Source organism: Jatropha curcas, chromosome 4 (genome assembly GCF_041381405.1).
Source record: "Jatropha curcas cultivar XTBG-Jc1 chromosome 4, XTBG_Jcur_1.0, whole genome shotgun sequence".
Classification (NCBI taxonomy): Eukaryota; Viridiplantae; Streptophyta; class Magnoliopsida; order Malpighiales; family Euphorbiaceae; genus Jatropha; species Jatropha curcas.
In genome coordinates this window covers 1367505-1385723 of record NC_143154.1, presented here as the reverse complement: position 1 = coordinate 1385723, position 18219 = coordinate 1367505, and positions in this window count along the sequence as shown.

The following is an 18219-nucleotide window of genomic DNA, read 5'->3' as shown; positions in this document are numbered from 1 at the left end:
TTACTGCGCCTGAATCTGAGCCCGTAAATCCTGAATCTCCTGGCTACGTGCCTCCGGCTCAGCTGGTGTGGCTCTACTTGCTGAAGCCCCATGTGTGAGACAATAAAAAATATCAGAATACGAACAAATACCATACACTTTTCTCTTTTTTTCGCCTCCTACAGCCTCGAGATCAAGCTGCAACTCATCGATCGTAAGCTGCTGACCAATCTAAGCTTGAGATGTAGTGGCTCACTCCTTCCCAGTAGTATAGTTATCCGAAAAAATATAGAATACAGTAGGATAAGAACAACACAAAAATATTGAAATTTAGATAGAAAAATAAAAAAGTAAAGAAAATGTTGTTTGTCAGTTACCGTCTTTTCACGATCTTCAACTTCGATCTAGCATCTCCCTTAACTATAGAAAATGAGCATTAGTAGAAATGTCAATGTTAATATACTAATGTATAAAAATACAAAATAACAATAATAGTGAATTGTATATTATCGGGTGGAGGGGTTGCTAATGATGATGGTGTTGCAGTGGCTGGTGCAGATGGTGCTGCAAAATCAGAAGTATGTGCCTAAGTAGAAGGAGGATGGAGGCAAGGGGGGTTGCGTGACTGTATGAGTGTCAAGTGCTCTAGTACGACCACCTCGTCCTCGAATACCTCGACATCATCCCCCTTGTGGAGAGTCCTTGATCCCCCTGCTTGTATCAATCTGAAAGCTATTGGTATTAGCATTTGCATAAAAACATGATTGTCATGACTTTTCATCCCAAATAATCTATATTTCTACATGTCAACACATCGACCCATTTTGATGCATATCCATCTGAAAACTGCAACCCACGGACCCATTCACACAATATTTGCTTTTGCGTATTGTCTAGAGTGAAATAAGCATTTGGAAATCGTCTCGTCTCTGCTATCGGTTCTATCTCAGGATGACGCCAAATTTCTTTCATATCTGCTCTAGCTTTGGCATTATCCTTTGTTTTCCCATCAATATTCATCACAGTGTTAAAGATATTTCAAATACATTATTTTCTATGTGCATGACATCAAGGTTACGTTGGATAAGTAATGTACTCCAGCACGGCAAATTCCAAAATATACTTCATTTTTTCCATCCATTGCTCCGACCAATTCTACTGTTTACTTCTTTATGTCCCAAATCAGTCACTTTCATAAGCCCCAACTCTTCAATTTCTAACAAAACTTTTGTGCCTAACTTTTTAGGTGGAGGGAGTCATAAACAACCTTACTCTTCGAAAATACTGTCGATTTCGCCTCCATGCATGGTCAAATTCAGAGAAATTTTCAGTGATTATCAAACCAACACTGCTTTCCACCATTTTTCAAAGTAAAAGCTTCTGTATTTTCCATGCAATATGGACAAGCGATTCAAACTGTAGTGCTCCACCCAGATAACATTGAAAGTGAGGGAAAGTCACTAATCATTCATAGCAAAACAACTTGGAGCATAAATAGGGTCACTAATCACTATACATCGGGTCGTTGGTCCCGACACAATAACACAAAAGAACATATACTCTTCTTTTACACACATGGATGGGGTCAATTATATGGTGTCACAATTACAACCCATGAAAAATATTATTTGTAACAGCCCAGCCCTTGTGTAATATTGTCCGCTTTGGGGCGTTACGTATCACCGTCCCCCTCACGGTTTTGTTCTCAGGCAGGCTTTGCAACCCGCCCAAAAGGCCTGACACAAGTTCAAGACTGCCACCCTTTATGTATAGTACTTCCACCTTGTGCTTAGCCGATGTGGGATTTGCCTAAGGTGTCACATACACCCCCCCTTAGGGACTCAGCGTCCTCACTGAGGTTTGCCCCACCACCGGCCAGATGGACAAAACCTGGCTCTGATACCAAATTGTAACAGCCCAGCCCTTGTGTAATATTGTCCGCTTTGGGGCGTTACGTATCGCCGTCCCCCTCATGGTTTTGTTCTCAGGCTTTGCAACCAGCCCAAAAGGCCTCACACAAGTTCAAGACTGCCAACCTTTATGTATAGTACTTCCACCTCCTGCTTAGCCGATGTGGGATTTGCCTAAGGTGTTACATATTGTAACAGCCCAGCCCTTGTGTAATATTGTCCGCTTTGGGGCATTAAGTATTGCCGTCCCCCTCACTGTTTTGTTCTCGGGCAGGCTTTGCAACCCGCCCAAAAGGCCTCACACAAGTTCAAGACTGCCACCCTTTATGTATAGTACTTCCACCTTGTGCTTAGCCGATGTGGGATTTGCCTAAGGTGTCACATTATTGGCCTGACTATCCAAATGGTTGAAAACCATCCGTGCACAGTCCTAGTCTGACATTTCTAATCTCAGCAGCAAATGATGGATGCTAATCATAGTGTTTCCACGCTTCAGAATCTGACGAATGATGCATAACATCAACTTCACATTCATGTTCCGCATGCCATCGCATCTGTTCAGTTGTAGCATGAGAGACATATAGCCTTTAAAGTCGTGGAGTCAACGAAAAGTAATATATTTTCTTGAATGTTTTCTCTTTCTGTTGTCTCCCAGTTCCTTGACATCACCTTCTATATCTAAGAAAGTTGCAAAACTTGCTCATCCTTGATTCACTGTCATTACCCTAAAATATCATACAGTTATGGCAACAATATATCTTCTCAACTGGCAAGCCTAAGCCCTAAACTAGCTTCTTCATTTAGTAAAAGTTATCAACCATGGAATTATCACCGGGCATCACTTCTTTCATTAATTGCATAAAATCATCATAACACCTTTCAAAAATGTGGTGCTTTGATTTATTGTGCAACATTCGCGATACTACAGAAAGCAAAGAATGTCTCTGACAATATTGCCAAACTTTATGATTGGTGGCACTTAGCATATCATACAACTTTTGCACAGATTTGTTTGGTCACTCTTCCATATTCTCCCAATGGAAATCATGACCAGTCACATCTTTGACCATATCTTACAATCGAAATATTGGATCTGAATGCAAATCTACGCCCTGACTCTATGATGCACTGGATTTTCAACTCAAATTATTGTCAATCTAGGTTTCACCATTGTATACCCACTAATAATAGTTTTCTACAAACTCATTTTTGCATAAATGGAGCTTCACTATTTCAACATCATAAAAAGCCTTATTGTTGCACTTTTTAAGATTGCATGGACACCTTATTTTCCCTCCATCCATACATCATGGATTACTGATTGCAAACTGCATAAAGGACTTCAGACACTCCACGAAATCTCTCCTTAATAAACCATTCAACTCGTACCTTTGGTACATCCACATACGATCAACAGGCATTTTGTCCTGTTTAGTTATCAGAAGCTAATTTATTATTTTATTACGATGACAGAAGTGTATTATGAGTCATAAACATATGGATGGGAACTTAGCACATTCAAAAATGCAATATAAGTACATAGTACAGACAGATACAATAGCTTTCATAAGCATCTAATGAAATTTCAACAGCATCTTCCCCATTTTTCCAAGTCCGCAAAGTGAAATATAACCATTTCATTGTGAATGCGGAGAACATAAAAATGAGAGATACTACTGAAATCCAATAGATAATTAAATAACTATTCTATGTGTTCGTACATTTTGTACTTAAAAGACATTTCTAAATTGTCCAACTTTGACAATTCAATGCCTTCTCTTCCATCCGGATTGAGAAAGACATCAAATGTGCAACTAAGATACTTGTTTTTATGTTAATTAGGTTGATTATGGTTCATTATGATATTTTCAAGGAAAAATTCGACAGCATTTTCCTTTAAAAGCTAATAAATCAAAATTTCCAAACGCAAAAAAATATTTCTATAAATCAATATCCACATCATTGGCCACTACTGGGCCTCCAATCATCACATTCCATACACAAATAAAATGAAACACTTTATAAATCAACATCCACATCAATTGCCACTACTAGGCTTCCACTTAACATAAGTTGTCGATAAATCCATAAAATCCAATAAATTGCAATCAAATGCATAATAAAAAAATATAAAAAATATGCTAAATAGGCTTTCAACTTATATGAATATTCAAGTTTATGCTTTTAATTTATATAAATGTTTAAGTTTTATGCTTTCAATTCATATGAATTATGCTTTTAATTCATATGAGTGTTTAAGTTTGTGCTTTTAAGAAAGATGTTTTTATGATTATGCTAAGTTTTATGTTTTCCTAATTAAAAAGCTAGAATTAGTACACTACTTACATTATAATGAAAATATAGCGTATGATAAAATTCTTTTTTATCACTTTCCTAATTAAATTTATGTGATCATTAAGTTTTATTCTTTAGATTTGCATTATTAAGTTTATGCTTTTCTAATTTATTTCTTATTACTTTCCTAATTAAAACACTTAGTATAAAACTTAACCTCCTACATAAAGAAAGAAAGAGAGAAAATGAGTACCAAAATTGCACTTTTTTAACAAGTGAGATGCTTGAATCTGCAAAAAATTTACAAGAAAAAAGTTTTTTCTTTTAGCTCTAAACAATTATATAAATAACAAAATTGACGAACCAATTAATTAATCACTAACCTAATTAAAAAACAAAACTAATTAACGAATTAACTAATTAAGAAACTAACTATCCTAAAAGGTATTTTTTTTAACTCAATAAATTAACAAATTATAACAACAATATTTTTTCTTTTAACTCTAACCAATAATATAAGTAACAAAATTGACAAACCAATTAATTAAAAACTAATTAACCTAATTAAAAAACTAATAGCACGTGAGATATGTTTTCAGATATATCCCAACTAATATTTATTTGGAATATATCTATACTTTGAATTTGTGATTTGCTTTTATCTTTACATGATCCTAGTGATTTTCTAAGTTGTATTTTGTTACTGTTGTATCTATAAAGAGCATGACCTGCTCTCCTTGAAATAAGACAGATACAACTTATGTGTTTTAGCGATTACTTATGTGTTTATTGACTTAAACTATTACTTATGTGTTTTAGCTCAGTTGACAACGCTAGTTGGATGTGAAAAGAGCTCTCAGTTCAATCTCCATTAAACATACTTAAAAAGGGTGGAAAGGTCTAACTGTGACTAAATCCCGAGCTGGAGATTTGGTGGTCCCTAATTTATTTTTTTAGCCTAGATTTATGTCTTTTTGGTTATCTAGTGTAAAGTTGAGTTTTTCTTTTTCCCTTTTTTTTTCATTTTTCAAGAGGTATAATAGGCTGCAATAATATTGTGGATTTCACAATCAAGGGTAGTCATTCCCCAACTCATTAAATTAGTGAAAAAATTTTGTGGTTGAAACGACTCAAACTGAAATTAACAACATAAACAAGAAAACCAGTCAGATCATACTTATTGGCCAAGTAATTTATTTCTACTTGTGATTGCAAAATCTAATGGGGGTTTTGGTAATTTAATTCACTTTTTTGTGTTGTCAAGTCAATGAAACTCGAGAGTATGCTTGCCATTGGCATTACAAAGCTTGTATAAATTTAGGAGTAATTGAAAGAGCCAACCAGAAAGGCTGTGCGGTGTGAAATAATGAGTATTAAACATTCACTTATTCCCATCCTTGGTTTGTTGTTTCTGGATTGGCAACTTGTTTATGGGGTAGTGGATTTTTCTAATCCTTCGAACCCAGTAAACGGGGATTACAATATTCCATCTAAAAGTGCAAACTGTGACAGAAATCAAACTCTGCCTTGTGACGAGTGTAATCTTCTTTAACTATGTTTTTCAATTCCATTTAACTCTTTTCTTTTCTTTCAATAATTTTTTTTTTATATCGGAGTGGTGTTCAGCCCTAGAACTAACTCGTGGACAGACGTAGTTCCTGTTCTTTTCTTTTAATAATTAAAACCTATTCCATTCAATTTCATGAAAATTCCATTTAACTAGAAATTTCATTCTTTTCTTTTTGACAGTCGATGCTCTTATACTGTTTTAGACAGTTTGAAGGCGACTCCAACAATGTCTATCAACGCTTCATACTGTCGAACGAGCAGCAACCTGGTGACTAATGGTGAAATAAGGTGTGATTGTAGTTTCAAGGACAACAAAGGTGTTGGGATTATTATTGATCCCGAGTGGGGCCCTTGAAAAAATACCGGTGGTAGAAGTAAAATAAAATTACTGACAATAAAAGTTAATAGCGCCGATAAAGATTTAAATTACTATTACCACATATACCTCCAATAATTACGTATTGGATATTGACGATCGAATCACTAGAAATAATAACCACAGTAAAAATTAAATAATTACCGTAAATGCCAGATGAAAAATAAGGACACCGAGATTTACGTGGTTCACCCTTCAACTATTATGGGCTACATCCACGGGACAAAAACTCCGAATATTTCTTCCACTAAAAATAGTAGGTACAAAAGAGATTACAAAAATAGTAGTACTCTAAGTGTTTCTCAAAAACACCCCAAAAATTATAATTCTCACTATTTTCTCTCTTTCCCAATTTTAGGACCCTTTTCCTAAAATTACACACTCCTTTATTTTTGTGTGTTTATGTTTTTGTGTGTATCGAAGCATTTTTCTTATCCTATTTATAGGAGAAGAAAGTGCACACAGCTCATGCAAGCTGTAAACACAGCTCATGTAGGTGAGCTGTACATAGCTCATGTGGATGAGCATTAATCCCACATGAGCTGTTTTTTTTTTATTTAAAACATGTGTGTGGGTCCCACATGTTGGAGGGATCCCACAACAATTCTCCCCCTCCCGACTACATGGTGGGACTCTCCATCCCTGCTACTTTGTCAATATATCTGCAGCATTTCTGTCTGTGTGGATTTTTCACAACTTGAACTGCTTCTCTTCAATGGCAAATCTAAGCCAATGATATCTTACATCAATGTGCTTTGTCCGTGCATGGTACATAGTATTTTTGCTCAAGTCTAACGCACCTTGACTATCACAATAAACTATATATTCTTCCTGCTGCACACTCAATTCTTGAAAGAATCGCTTTAACCAAAGCATTTCCTTTCCTGCTTCCGTTGCTGCAACGTACTCTACTTCGGTTGTTGATAACGAAACACATTTTTGTAGTCTCAACTGCCATGGCATAGCTCCCCCTGAGAATGTAAATAGGTATCCTGATGTAGATTTTCTTTCATCAAGATCACCGGCCATATCTGCATCTGTGTAGCCAACAAATGCAGTCTTTTCACCTCCAAAAGTTAAACATAACTTTGAAGTTCCTCTCAGGTATCTAAAAATCCACTTTACTGCTTCCCAATGTGTCTTCAGGGGATTTGACAGAAATTGGCTCACAACGCCAACTGCATGAGCGATATCTGGTCTCGTGCACACCATTGCGTACATCAAACTTCCGACCGTTGAAGAATATGGAACATTTGACATGTCTCCTTTTTCTTTCTCTATTGATGGGTAGGATTTCTTACTCAACTTGAAGTGAGTGGCACGCGGAGTGCTAACTGGTTTAGCATTCTTCATATTGAACCTCTTTAAAACTCGTTCAATATATTTTCCTTGCGATAACCATAACCTACAGGACTTTCTGTCTTGGATAATCTCCATTCTGAGAATTCACCTTGCCGATCCCAAATCCTTCATGTCAAATGCTTTTGACAAATCACTCTTTAACTTGCTAATCATGTGTGCATCTGGTCCAACGATTAGCATATTATCAACATATAGGAGAAGGATGATAAATTTACCATCAGGAAATTTCTGGACATATACACAAGGATCTGCATCTGTCCTTTTGTATCCTTGATTCACCATGAAAGAATCAAACTTTTTATACCATTGTCGCGGTGCTTATTTTAACCCGTACAAGCTCTTCTTCAAGCGACAAACCATGTCCTCTTTTCCCTTGACCTTAAAACCTTCTGGTTATTCCATATAGATTTCTTCCTCTAGATCCCCATGCAAGAATGCGGTTTATACATCAAGCTGCTCCAACTCAAGATTCAAACTGGCTACTAGACCTAGCACAACTCAAATAGAACTCATTTTCACAACTGGTGAAAAAATCTCATCAAAGTCAATACCTTTCTTTTGAGTAAAGCCTTTGACGACCAATCGAGCTTTGTATCTCACTAGATTGCCATCATCTTTCTTCAGTTTGTACACCCATTCGTTCTTGAGTGTTCTCTTCCCTTTTGGAAGTTTCACCAGCTTATACGTGTCATTCTTTTTCAAAGAATTCATCTCTTCTTGCATGGCCTTTGTCCAACAATCTCTGTCTTTGCAAGATTGCACATCTTGGAAGCTTTCTGGCTCCCCCTCATCAGTAATCAAAATGTAATCAGAACTAAGGTACCTTGTAGATGGTTGGCATTCTCTGGTTGACCTTCTTAACTGAGGTTCAACTCCTTCTGGTGGAATGGGGTTCTCTGGCTCCCCCTGCTCAACACCCTCTGCATCACTGTTATCATCTATAATTGTCTCTTGATCCCCTACGACTGGCTCTTCTTCTTCTTCTCATTCTGATTCTGGCATTCCTCCTCCTGTGGCATCATCTGTGGGAATGCTTCCTGGTGTAATATCAACAACATCATCACTTGTGGATTCTTCACAAGTTGTATCTACCACGATCTCATTCTCGTGGAATACTACGTCTCAGCTCCGGACAACTTTCTTTTTCACTGGGTCCCACAACCTGTAGCCAAACTTTTCGTCTCCATAACCAACAAAAGTGCAAGGAACTGACTTATCATCAAGCTTTGATCTCTGCTCCTTCGGAACATGCATAAATGCCTTGCAGCCAAATACCCTCAGATGAGAGTATGAAATATTTCTACCTGTCCAAACCTTCTCCGGGATATCAAAATCCAAAGGTGCTGAAGGTAATTGCTTGATTAGGTAGTCAGCAGTATTGACAGTTTCTCCCCAAAATGGCTTAGGTAAGTTGGCCATTTTGAGCATGGATCTGACTCTTTCAATAATGGTGCGATTCATCCGTTCAGCAACGCTGTTGTGTTGAGGCATACCAGGAACTGTCTTCTCATGCCTGATACCGTGCTGACTACAATAATCTCTAAACTCCTTAGAGATATACTCACCACCATTATCCGTGTGCAAACACTTCAATGCAACTCTAGTATCCCTTTCCACCATCACATGGAATTGCTAAAAGTGCTTGAATACTTTGTCTTTTGTGTGCAACAAATATATCCATGTTTTTCTAGAGAAGTCATCAATGAAGGTAAGAAAATACCTACTTCCTCCAAGTGATTCTACCTCCATGGGACCACATACGTCAGAGTGTACCAACTCCAACTTGTTGTCTCTCCGTCTAGAGCTTTTCAAAAAAGAGACACGATGTTGCTTCCCAAATAAACAATGATCACAAGGGTTTATTTTACCATTGGCTAATGGTATGAGGGACTTCTTAGCCAACATATTCAACCCTTTCTCACTAACGTGCGCCAGCCGCTTATGCCACAAATTTGGTGAAGCATCATCTTCAACTGTATTCAATTGACCCGCACATATTGTTGCGTGCATTTTATACAGCGAGCAATATAATTTCCTCTCGCCACCACTAAAGACCCTTTGGTGAGTTTCCAATTACCATCACCTGTATGATGGTGATAGCCTTCCTTGTCCAGTACATTGACAGACAACAGGTTCAACCGAAGATCGGGAATATGTCTCAAATTTTTAAGTGTTAATGTGCACCTAACACTTGTTTTTATGCAGATATCACCGATTCCCACCACTTGCGAGACACTATTATTTCCCACTTTAACAGTGCCAAAATCTCCTGCTTTATAAGTGGAAAAGTATTCCCTTTTTGGAACACAGTGGTATGACGCACCAGAGTCTACTATCCACTCGGTATCTGCATCTCCAACATGACAGTAATCTGCATCATGAGTAACTAAAGTCACCTCACCATCTTTTCCTAAGACTGTAGCAGATGTATTTCTATCATTCTCCTGTCTTCAGTTTGCATTATCCTGTTTGAGTAAATGACAATTTCTTTTGAGATGACTCTCCTTATCGCAATGGTAACACTTTCTCATCTCTCTGGACTTGGATCTACCACCTGACTTTTCATGCCTTGGACCTCTACTCTTACTCCGGCCCCTATTCTCTGTGACAAGGGCTTGTGAACTGGTATTGGCAACATCTCTTCTTCGTAGTTCTTCATTGAGTAGTCTATTCTTGACCATAGACATTATTACCACACCATTTGGAGCTGAGTTACTCAATGATACCACAATAGTATCCCAACTATCCGGTAGAGATCCCAACAGTAGACATGCTTGCATCTCGTCATCTAAGGACATACCACTAACTGCTAACTTAGTTATGAGTCCTTCAAAATCGTTTAGGTGTTGTGTAATTGATCGTCCCTCTAACAGCTTCAAGTTCACGACTTTACGAATCATGAAGACTTTTTCATTTCTCACGTGATTGTACAGGCTAGCATCTATCCATTGGCGTATTGTACCCAATGTCTGCATTTTTAATTTCTCCCACTGCCTTTCTTTCATTTCTTTTGGTTTTGCACTATTACCTTCAATTGGATCGTACAGATCTTTGCAATTGAGGTAGTCCTCCATTCTGGATTTCCATATTGAATAATTCGGATCTGTCAATTTGATCATTGCTCCGTCGTTAGCCATGTCGAATTCTGTATCTGACAAAAATTCACTATTCACAAAATTCACTATTCATGTGAATAATAACTTTGTAGAAACTGATAGAATTTACCAACCAAAGGCTTTAATATCAGTTGTTGGGATTATTACTGATCCCGAGTGGGGCCCGCGGAAAAATACTGATGGTAGAAGTAAAATAAAATTACCGACAATAAAAGTTAATAGCGCTGATAAAGATTTAAATTACTATTACCACACATACCTCCACGTATTGGATATTGACAATCGAATCCACCAGAAATAATAACCATGGTAAAAATTAATATTTACAATAAATGCCAGATGAAAAATAAGGACACCGAGATTTACGTGGTTCACCTCTCAACTATTATGGGTTACGTCCACGGGACAAAAACTCTGAATAATTCTTCCACTAAAAATAGTAGGTACAAAAGAGATTACAAAAATAGTGGCACTCTAAGTGTTTCCCAAAAACACTCCAAAAATTATAATCCTCACTATTTTCTCTCTTTCCCAATTTTAGGACCCTTTTCCTAAAATTACAAACTCCTTTATTTTTGTGTGTTTATGTTTTTGTGTGTATCGAAGCAGTTTTCTTCTCCTATTTATAGGAGAAGAAAGTGCACACAGCTCATGCAAGCTGTGAACACAGCTCATGTGGGTGAGCTGTACACAGCTCATGTGGATGAGCATTAATCCCACATGAGCTGTTTTTTTTTATTTAAAACATGTGTATGGGTCCCACATGTTGGAGGGATCCCACAACAAATATCGTTTGCCATATAACTGAAATGTATGTATGTCCAAATTCTGATATATGTGTGTGTGTTTGTGTCAACTCTGTTTCTTACTAATGTTTAATCCATGAGTTTTGAGCGACAGAAATATGATGAGTAGATCACTAAGTGGTTCTATCGACAACGCAATAAGTGGGCTTCAACACTTGCAAATTCTGTAAACTCCCATCTGATTCTATTTTTATATAGATAGCAAAAAATATGGCGCTGACTCACTAATATATATCGTGTTTGTTTAAAATTCAGACGTCTTTACAGCAATCAATTGACTGGATGTCTACCAGAAAGCCTGAGAAATTTAACTAGTCTGGAAGAGCTGTAAGTAACAACTATATTTAGCTTTTGAGAGGTGAATTTTAATGCCTGAAGGCAAAACTTCATTTAAAAAAAAATTATTGGAGCCCAAATGTCCTTGATTAATATTGTGATTACACAGTAGGAGATTCAAACCCAACCAACTTATATCTTCAATAGAAAATGGAAAGATTGAATAGACTACACTTAATTTACAAAAATATTTTCTTGACCTGCTTAGTTTGTTTGTGCTATATGATTGACTTAGCATTACATAGGAAAACTTAATTGCATAATATTAGTATTAAAACAAACCAAATTTGTGATTCGAGCTCTCCGGTTAGATTCTCATTAAATAGACTATATTTATAATTTTTTAAAAATGTAATTTAGTCAAATTAATAAAAATTTTGATATAATTTAAGAGAATTAATTATTTTTTTAATATAATGTAAACTGCTTATATTTGTAGATGGAGATAATATTATTCTGACTCTATGTTATATATCCTATATTTATTTTGATCTTGAAAACAGGTCTTTAGGTGAGAATGAACTCAACGGTCCACTTCCTCCAGTACTTGGAAAATTGAAGAATCTGAAAATAATGTAACCTTAATTTAAGTGAATTTTTCATTTTATTCCTTCCGTCCTAAATATAAGTCATTTTATAGTGATTATTTTATCTCAAAATATAAGATATTTTGAATTTTTTATAGAGTAATAAATTATCTTTTTTCAATTATTCCTTTATTTATATTATATAATTATTTGTCACTAACTACTCAAATTAACTTAATTATTGCAGCAGGTTGACGTCCTGCGAATATTCCACAAAGTTATTCCCAACTTACTTGACTAGAATCCTTCTAAGCCCTTTTTATATATATATATATATATATATATATATATAGTTTTTACCCAATGACTCACAAACATTTTTTCTGGTTTTTTTTTCTTTTTTTTAATCCATTTAAAAATAAAATAAAATAAAATAATTTTTAAAGCAAAGTTAAAAAAGAAATGGCATTTTGAATCTCCTATTTTTAAGAGATTTTTTGATGTAAATTTGCAAATATATTTGAAGTTCCAAAATTACAGTTCAATGCAGTGAAGTATCTGGAAACGATTTATCCGGCCCCATACATGACTATATTGCAAATTGGAAGAACCTCAATTTTTTGTAAGTATTATTAAGAGTTTATTTTTATAAATTCTATGAAATTTTGAAGTCCATTTGAATATTTAATCATTTGAAATTGAAATTATATGTATTTTTATGTTTTTTGAGTATTGGGGAGATGATTCGAACCTGAATTTATTATCAGATTTACATTACTTATTATTAGATTATGCCGTAGTATGCATATCATATATATTTTAAATTTTTTGTACAATTGAAATTAAAATTGAATAATTACATTCATTTAAAATTAAAATTAAAATTTTTTGCACTCGAGAAAGAAATTCATCCATAAATTCACATTTGAAGTGTTTCGTATGGGTGAAATTTGCATTTATAAATTCAAATTTAGAATGTCTTTTTCTTTTTTTTGGGATGAAAATTAAGGGAAAAGCGAAATTTTGATCTGATATTTTTTGTACCTTTGCGAACCTCTCAGGAACCTTTTGGGAAATAATTTTGAAGGGAGTCTTTCAGAAGGGATTTTTAAACTTCCGCGTCTTGAGAGGCTGTACGTACAGTCACACAACAAAGCTTTGTCGTTTGGGAATTTTAGTCTGTCTTCTTTTGATAATTTTATTTGGAGAAAATAATTAAAGCTTTGTCGTTTTCTCGTTAAAGCTTTCTAAGATGTGCTCCAATTGTTTAAGGAAACCAGGTTTCACTTTCCCCCAGCAAGCAAACTTCAAGTATATGAATGTTTTGTGAGTACTTTTATTTACGTATGCACACAAGTCAAATACATAAATTCACTTCTAATTTTTGCAACTTTAAGTCCATGGCACCCTGAACTTTGTAAGTGATTTGTACTTGAACATGCAAATTCTGGTAACATTGCACACCTTTGCACACTAATAACGGTAGTTTTTAGAATTTTTTTGGTTTTTATATGCAAAATATTAATTTGATATATAATTAGCATAACTTTTAACAATAATTTTCATATTTTCAATTATTTAATGTGTTTAATTTATCTAACTTTTCGACTTGAAGTGTTAATAAAATAATTATGCAACTTAAGTGTTTAATTAGTTGTATAAGTTAAAGTGTTTAATGGGTTAAAATAAAAGTTAAATGTGCCACAAGATTAAAGTAATAAAATTTATGGATAAATTTATGCATTCAACTACATAACTTATCCCTGTCGAAGGAATATTACATAAATACTATTGTTCCTTTCCAAAGAACAGTTCTAAAAATTACTTGCTCCGTTTCATAATTTATTTCCTACTTTCCTTGTTTTATGTGTTTCAAATTGTTATCTTATTTTCTTTCTTGAAAATGATTAATATTTGAAGTTTACTATTTTACCCATATTTAATATGTTTTTTTATCGACAGATATAATAGTAAAACTACTACATTACTATTAATTAAATTTTGATATAAATAAAATTAAAATATGCAGGATACTGAGGAATTGCTCAATTAATGGCACAATACCTTCATATATTGCTCAATGGCCTGAATTGAGGCGTCTGTAAGTATTGTTACCATCTTGAGTTTGAGGGTTATTCTAAAATATTTTTTTACATTCATTTTTTTATTGAGAAATTTTTTTATTGGTTGTTATATTACGTATTTTTACCTATTTAGTTCCTATTTGTCTTTTGTTTTCAAATAATTATTAAATTTATATGTACATAGTTAAAACAAAAACAAAAAGAATGTATGCCATTTTAAAATCTTAGATTATTTTTTTTTATCAGCAAAAGAGAATAAAATATATTTTTAAGAGAAGATAAAATTGCATGTAGGAAAAAACTCATCGGGGGAGATAAATCCAAGCCATCAGGATTTTCCCTCTACACCAAAGACATCATCGAGCATGAGAAGTAAAAATTTACTGCAATACCAAAACTACAAAGTAAATAATCACCAAAAACTTATAAAAAACTGTGGCTACTTTTCACGAGAAGGGAAAAGCAGATTTACGAGAAACAATACTAACTTGTTATTTTTCTTCTTCTTTTTAAAAATTCGCATGATTGCACCAAAGTAGGAAAGAGGAACCAGCCGCTGAGAAGAATAGAAAAGAATGGAAATTTAGTTTTAATCAACACTTGAATTTCATCTTTTTTGGAAACACGGCCGCTGCATTTGATACGGCCATACTGTGTACTTTACTGACTTGTTCATATTGAGCTTTTATCTCCATTTTTTAGCTCCAACCTCTTTGATGTAGATTTTGGCTATTTTCCTGCTAAAAAGCCTTCAAATCAAATTTATCAAAAATCAAGGAAACTTAATTAAAAATAAAAATAAATCTAAACAAAATCTAATTAAATTAATTAAAAATCCTTATAAAAACTATATTAAAAATACTATAAAAATAAGACATATCAGAAACTTTTAACTTTAATTCTGTCCAGCGATTTTCTAATCATGTTTGCTTAAAAATGAATGTGTTTCTCCCCTGCTAAATGGTCCATAAGATCAAGTAAAAGATGGACATCCATATTAAAGAATTTCCTTTTGAGATTAGACTTTCCCATTGCCAAGCTAAATCTCTTACTTTTGATGGAAGAGTCCCGGAAGCACCCCACCAATTAATTTTTTTTTTTTTAAAAAAAATTCAGAGTACTTCTGAACTCTTGTTGAATATCAAATTAATCTCATGTAGGATTACATTCCTCTTTTTGAATTTTCTTTTTAAACCAGATTTTTAACAAGAAATAGGCTTAACGGGACGTTTCCTTCATGGATCAGTAATGCCACGAAATCGGAGTTCTCACTGTTTTATGAACCACTTCAACTGTAAGTATATCAATAAATGAAAAGCTTCTTTTTGTATGGCTATTATTTTGATATTGTTTGATATAGTTTTATGAGAAGCTTCTTCTTCTTCTTCTTTTTTATTTTATTTTTTTAATTTTTGTGTGTGTCTGTGTCGTATAAAGAAGTATGAGACATGGAGAATTCTGACCTAATAATTTTGAAATCAACAGTATAACATTAACACAGTGCGATTAATCTGTTGTCGTGCATTAATTTATGTCCAAATAATTTTTCACAATTCTAATAATTTAACGTTGTTGCCTTAATAGGGATCTTTCATTCAATAATTTCAAAGATGTACCAGATGTAATTCAAGAAAATGGAACACTTTCACATTCGCCAAATACAATTATTATGTAAGCAAATTTAGTAATAACATAAATATATCTCCTTTTCTCCCTCTCTCTAATCTCTATGTGTTGTTTCGATTCTCACCATAGTTTTTTGCTTATTAACTGCATATTGTTGGTGGACATTCAGCGAGCCGAGCATGTATGTTTTACATCTGTAATAATCATATAAATATATATTGCAATATGAGAACTTTTGAATTATATATTTCTAATTATAAATTTATTTCTCTTTCAGCAACTACATATCTGGAAAAGGAAAAGAATGCCCTGAATTGTATGTTTACTTTTCCACAACTATAAAATTTAGTCATAATGTTTAGTTATTGATGGTAGAAGTGAATGTTTAATTTGTGTTAAATAAAAAATTGAACAAGACATAATTTTACGTTCCGTGTTGGCCTACGTCCACGGGCGAAGATTAAAATAGAAAATAATAAGGGATCCCTACAGAAAATTAGATTTTTGGAGGCAGTTTCTTTTGTGTACAGAGACGATTCTAAATGCCTCTGTATGTCTTTTAGGCGGTTGTGAAACGGCCGCTATGCCGGTGCTATAGTCCCGTCTCTATATTATATTGTAGCAGTAGTTATTTCAAGAGTTGAGGTAGCTAATATGGTAGACGCAGTTGTCTTCCGGTAGTTTCACCTGCCGCAATATGCTAGAGGGCGATTATAAATACCCTACAGATTTATTTATAAGCTCCCATATAGTTCCCACGCCGTGTTGTTCCGATAAATTTTTACAAGTTGTAGTGGCGGTTAGAACCACTTTTAAATAAATTTCCATCAGAATTTAACTATCAATGATTAGTAACGGTTGAATGCGTTCCTAAAATTTCCTCAATAATGTTTCCCACCACTTATAGGGCGGTTGGAACTGCCTTTAGCACCCCTTTTATGATTGTAGTGATAATTATTTTTAGCTACAATAGAGGCTGTTGCAAACATCGCTACACTATTAGCGCTAAATTGCTGTTAAATTAGTTAATTCAAGAGCTACTTTAGACCGCCAAATTATAGATAGTGTTGGTTTAGAAGAGCAGAAAATTAAGGAAGAGAAGGAAATTCTGCAGAAAAAGAAAAAGCTGCAGATTTTGTGAGTGTGAAGAAACAATTAATTTCTTATTAATTCCATTACAGCATAATGTAAATATTTATAGTAGAGCTAGTCTAAAGTTTGTTCACCAACCTTCCATAAGTCAAGGAAGGTTGTTCACCAAACCTACCTAAAAGCAAGGTAGTTCACCTACCTCTTGATTTCAACAAAATACAACAAAATCTAAATGACTTTAACAAAATACCTCCAAAAATTGTCAACAACACTTGCATCAATAGCTGTAGCTGTAACTTTAACACTCCTCCTTGATGCAAGAGTTGAGACAAACACCAAGTCTATTCCTAAGAAATTCAAATCTTGGTTTTTGCAATGCCTTGGTGAAAATATCTGCTGTTTGGTCTTCAGAATTGCAATGAATAATCTGAATTTCATTTTCCTTTTCAGCTTCACGAATTGCATGATACTTGATTTTGATATGCTTGGTTTTTCCATGGAAGATTGGATTTTTAACCATAGCAACAGCTGATTTGTTGTCACAAAGTATTTTAGTTGGATTTTCTTGCTGAAAATTCAGATCAACTAATACCTTTCTCAACCATATAGCTTGGTTTACAGCAGCAGATGCTGCAACATACTCTGCTTCTGCAGTTGATTGAGCAACTGAAGCTTGCTTTCTTGTTCCCCAGCAAATGACAGCAGAACCAAGTGAAAAACAAAAACCAGTAGTGCTCTTCATATCGTCCAATGAACCAGCCCAATCACTTTCTGAGAACCCCAACAACTTCACACCATTTAATCTTCTATAAAACAAACCAAATTCAGCAGTTCCTCGCACATATCTCAGAACTCGTTTGGCTGCTGTAAGATGGTTTTCGGTTGGAGAATTCATGAATCTCGACAGTAAATTTGTTGCAAACATGATATCTGGTCTTGTTACAGATAAATACAGCAAAGAACCAACCATGCTCCTATAAGTTGAAGCATCTATAGAGTGAGAACCATCATCCTTTTGCAATTTTATTCCATGGGTTGTAGGTGTACTCACTGGTTTGCATTTGCTAAGTTCAAACCTTTTAAGCAGCTCCCAAGCAAATTTCTTTTGTGAAATAAAAATCCCTTGCTCATCTTGAGCAAT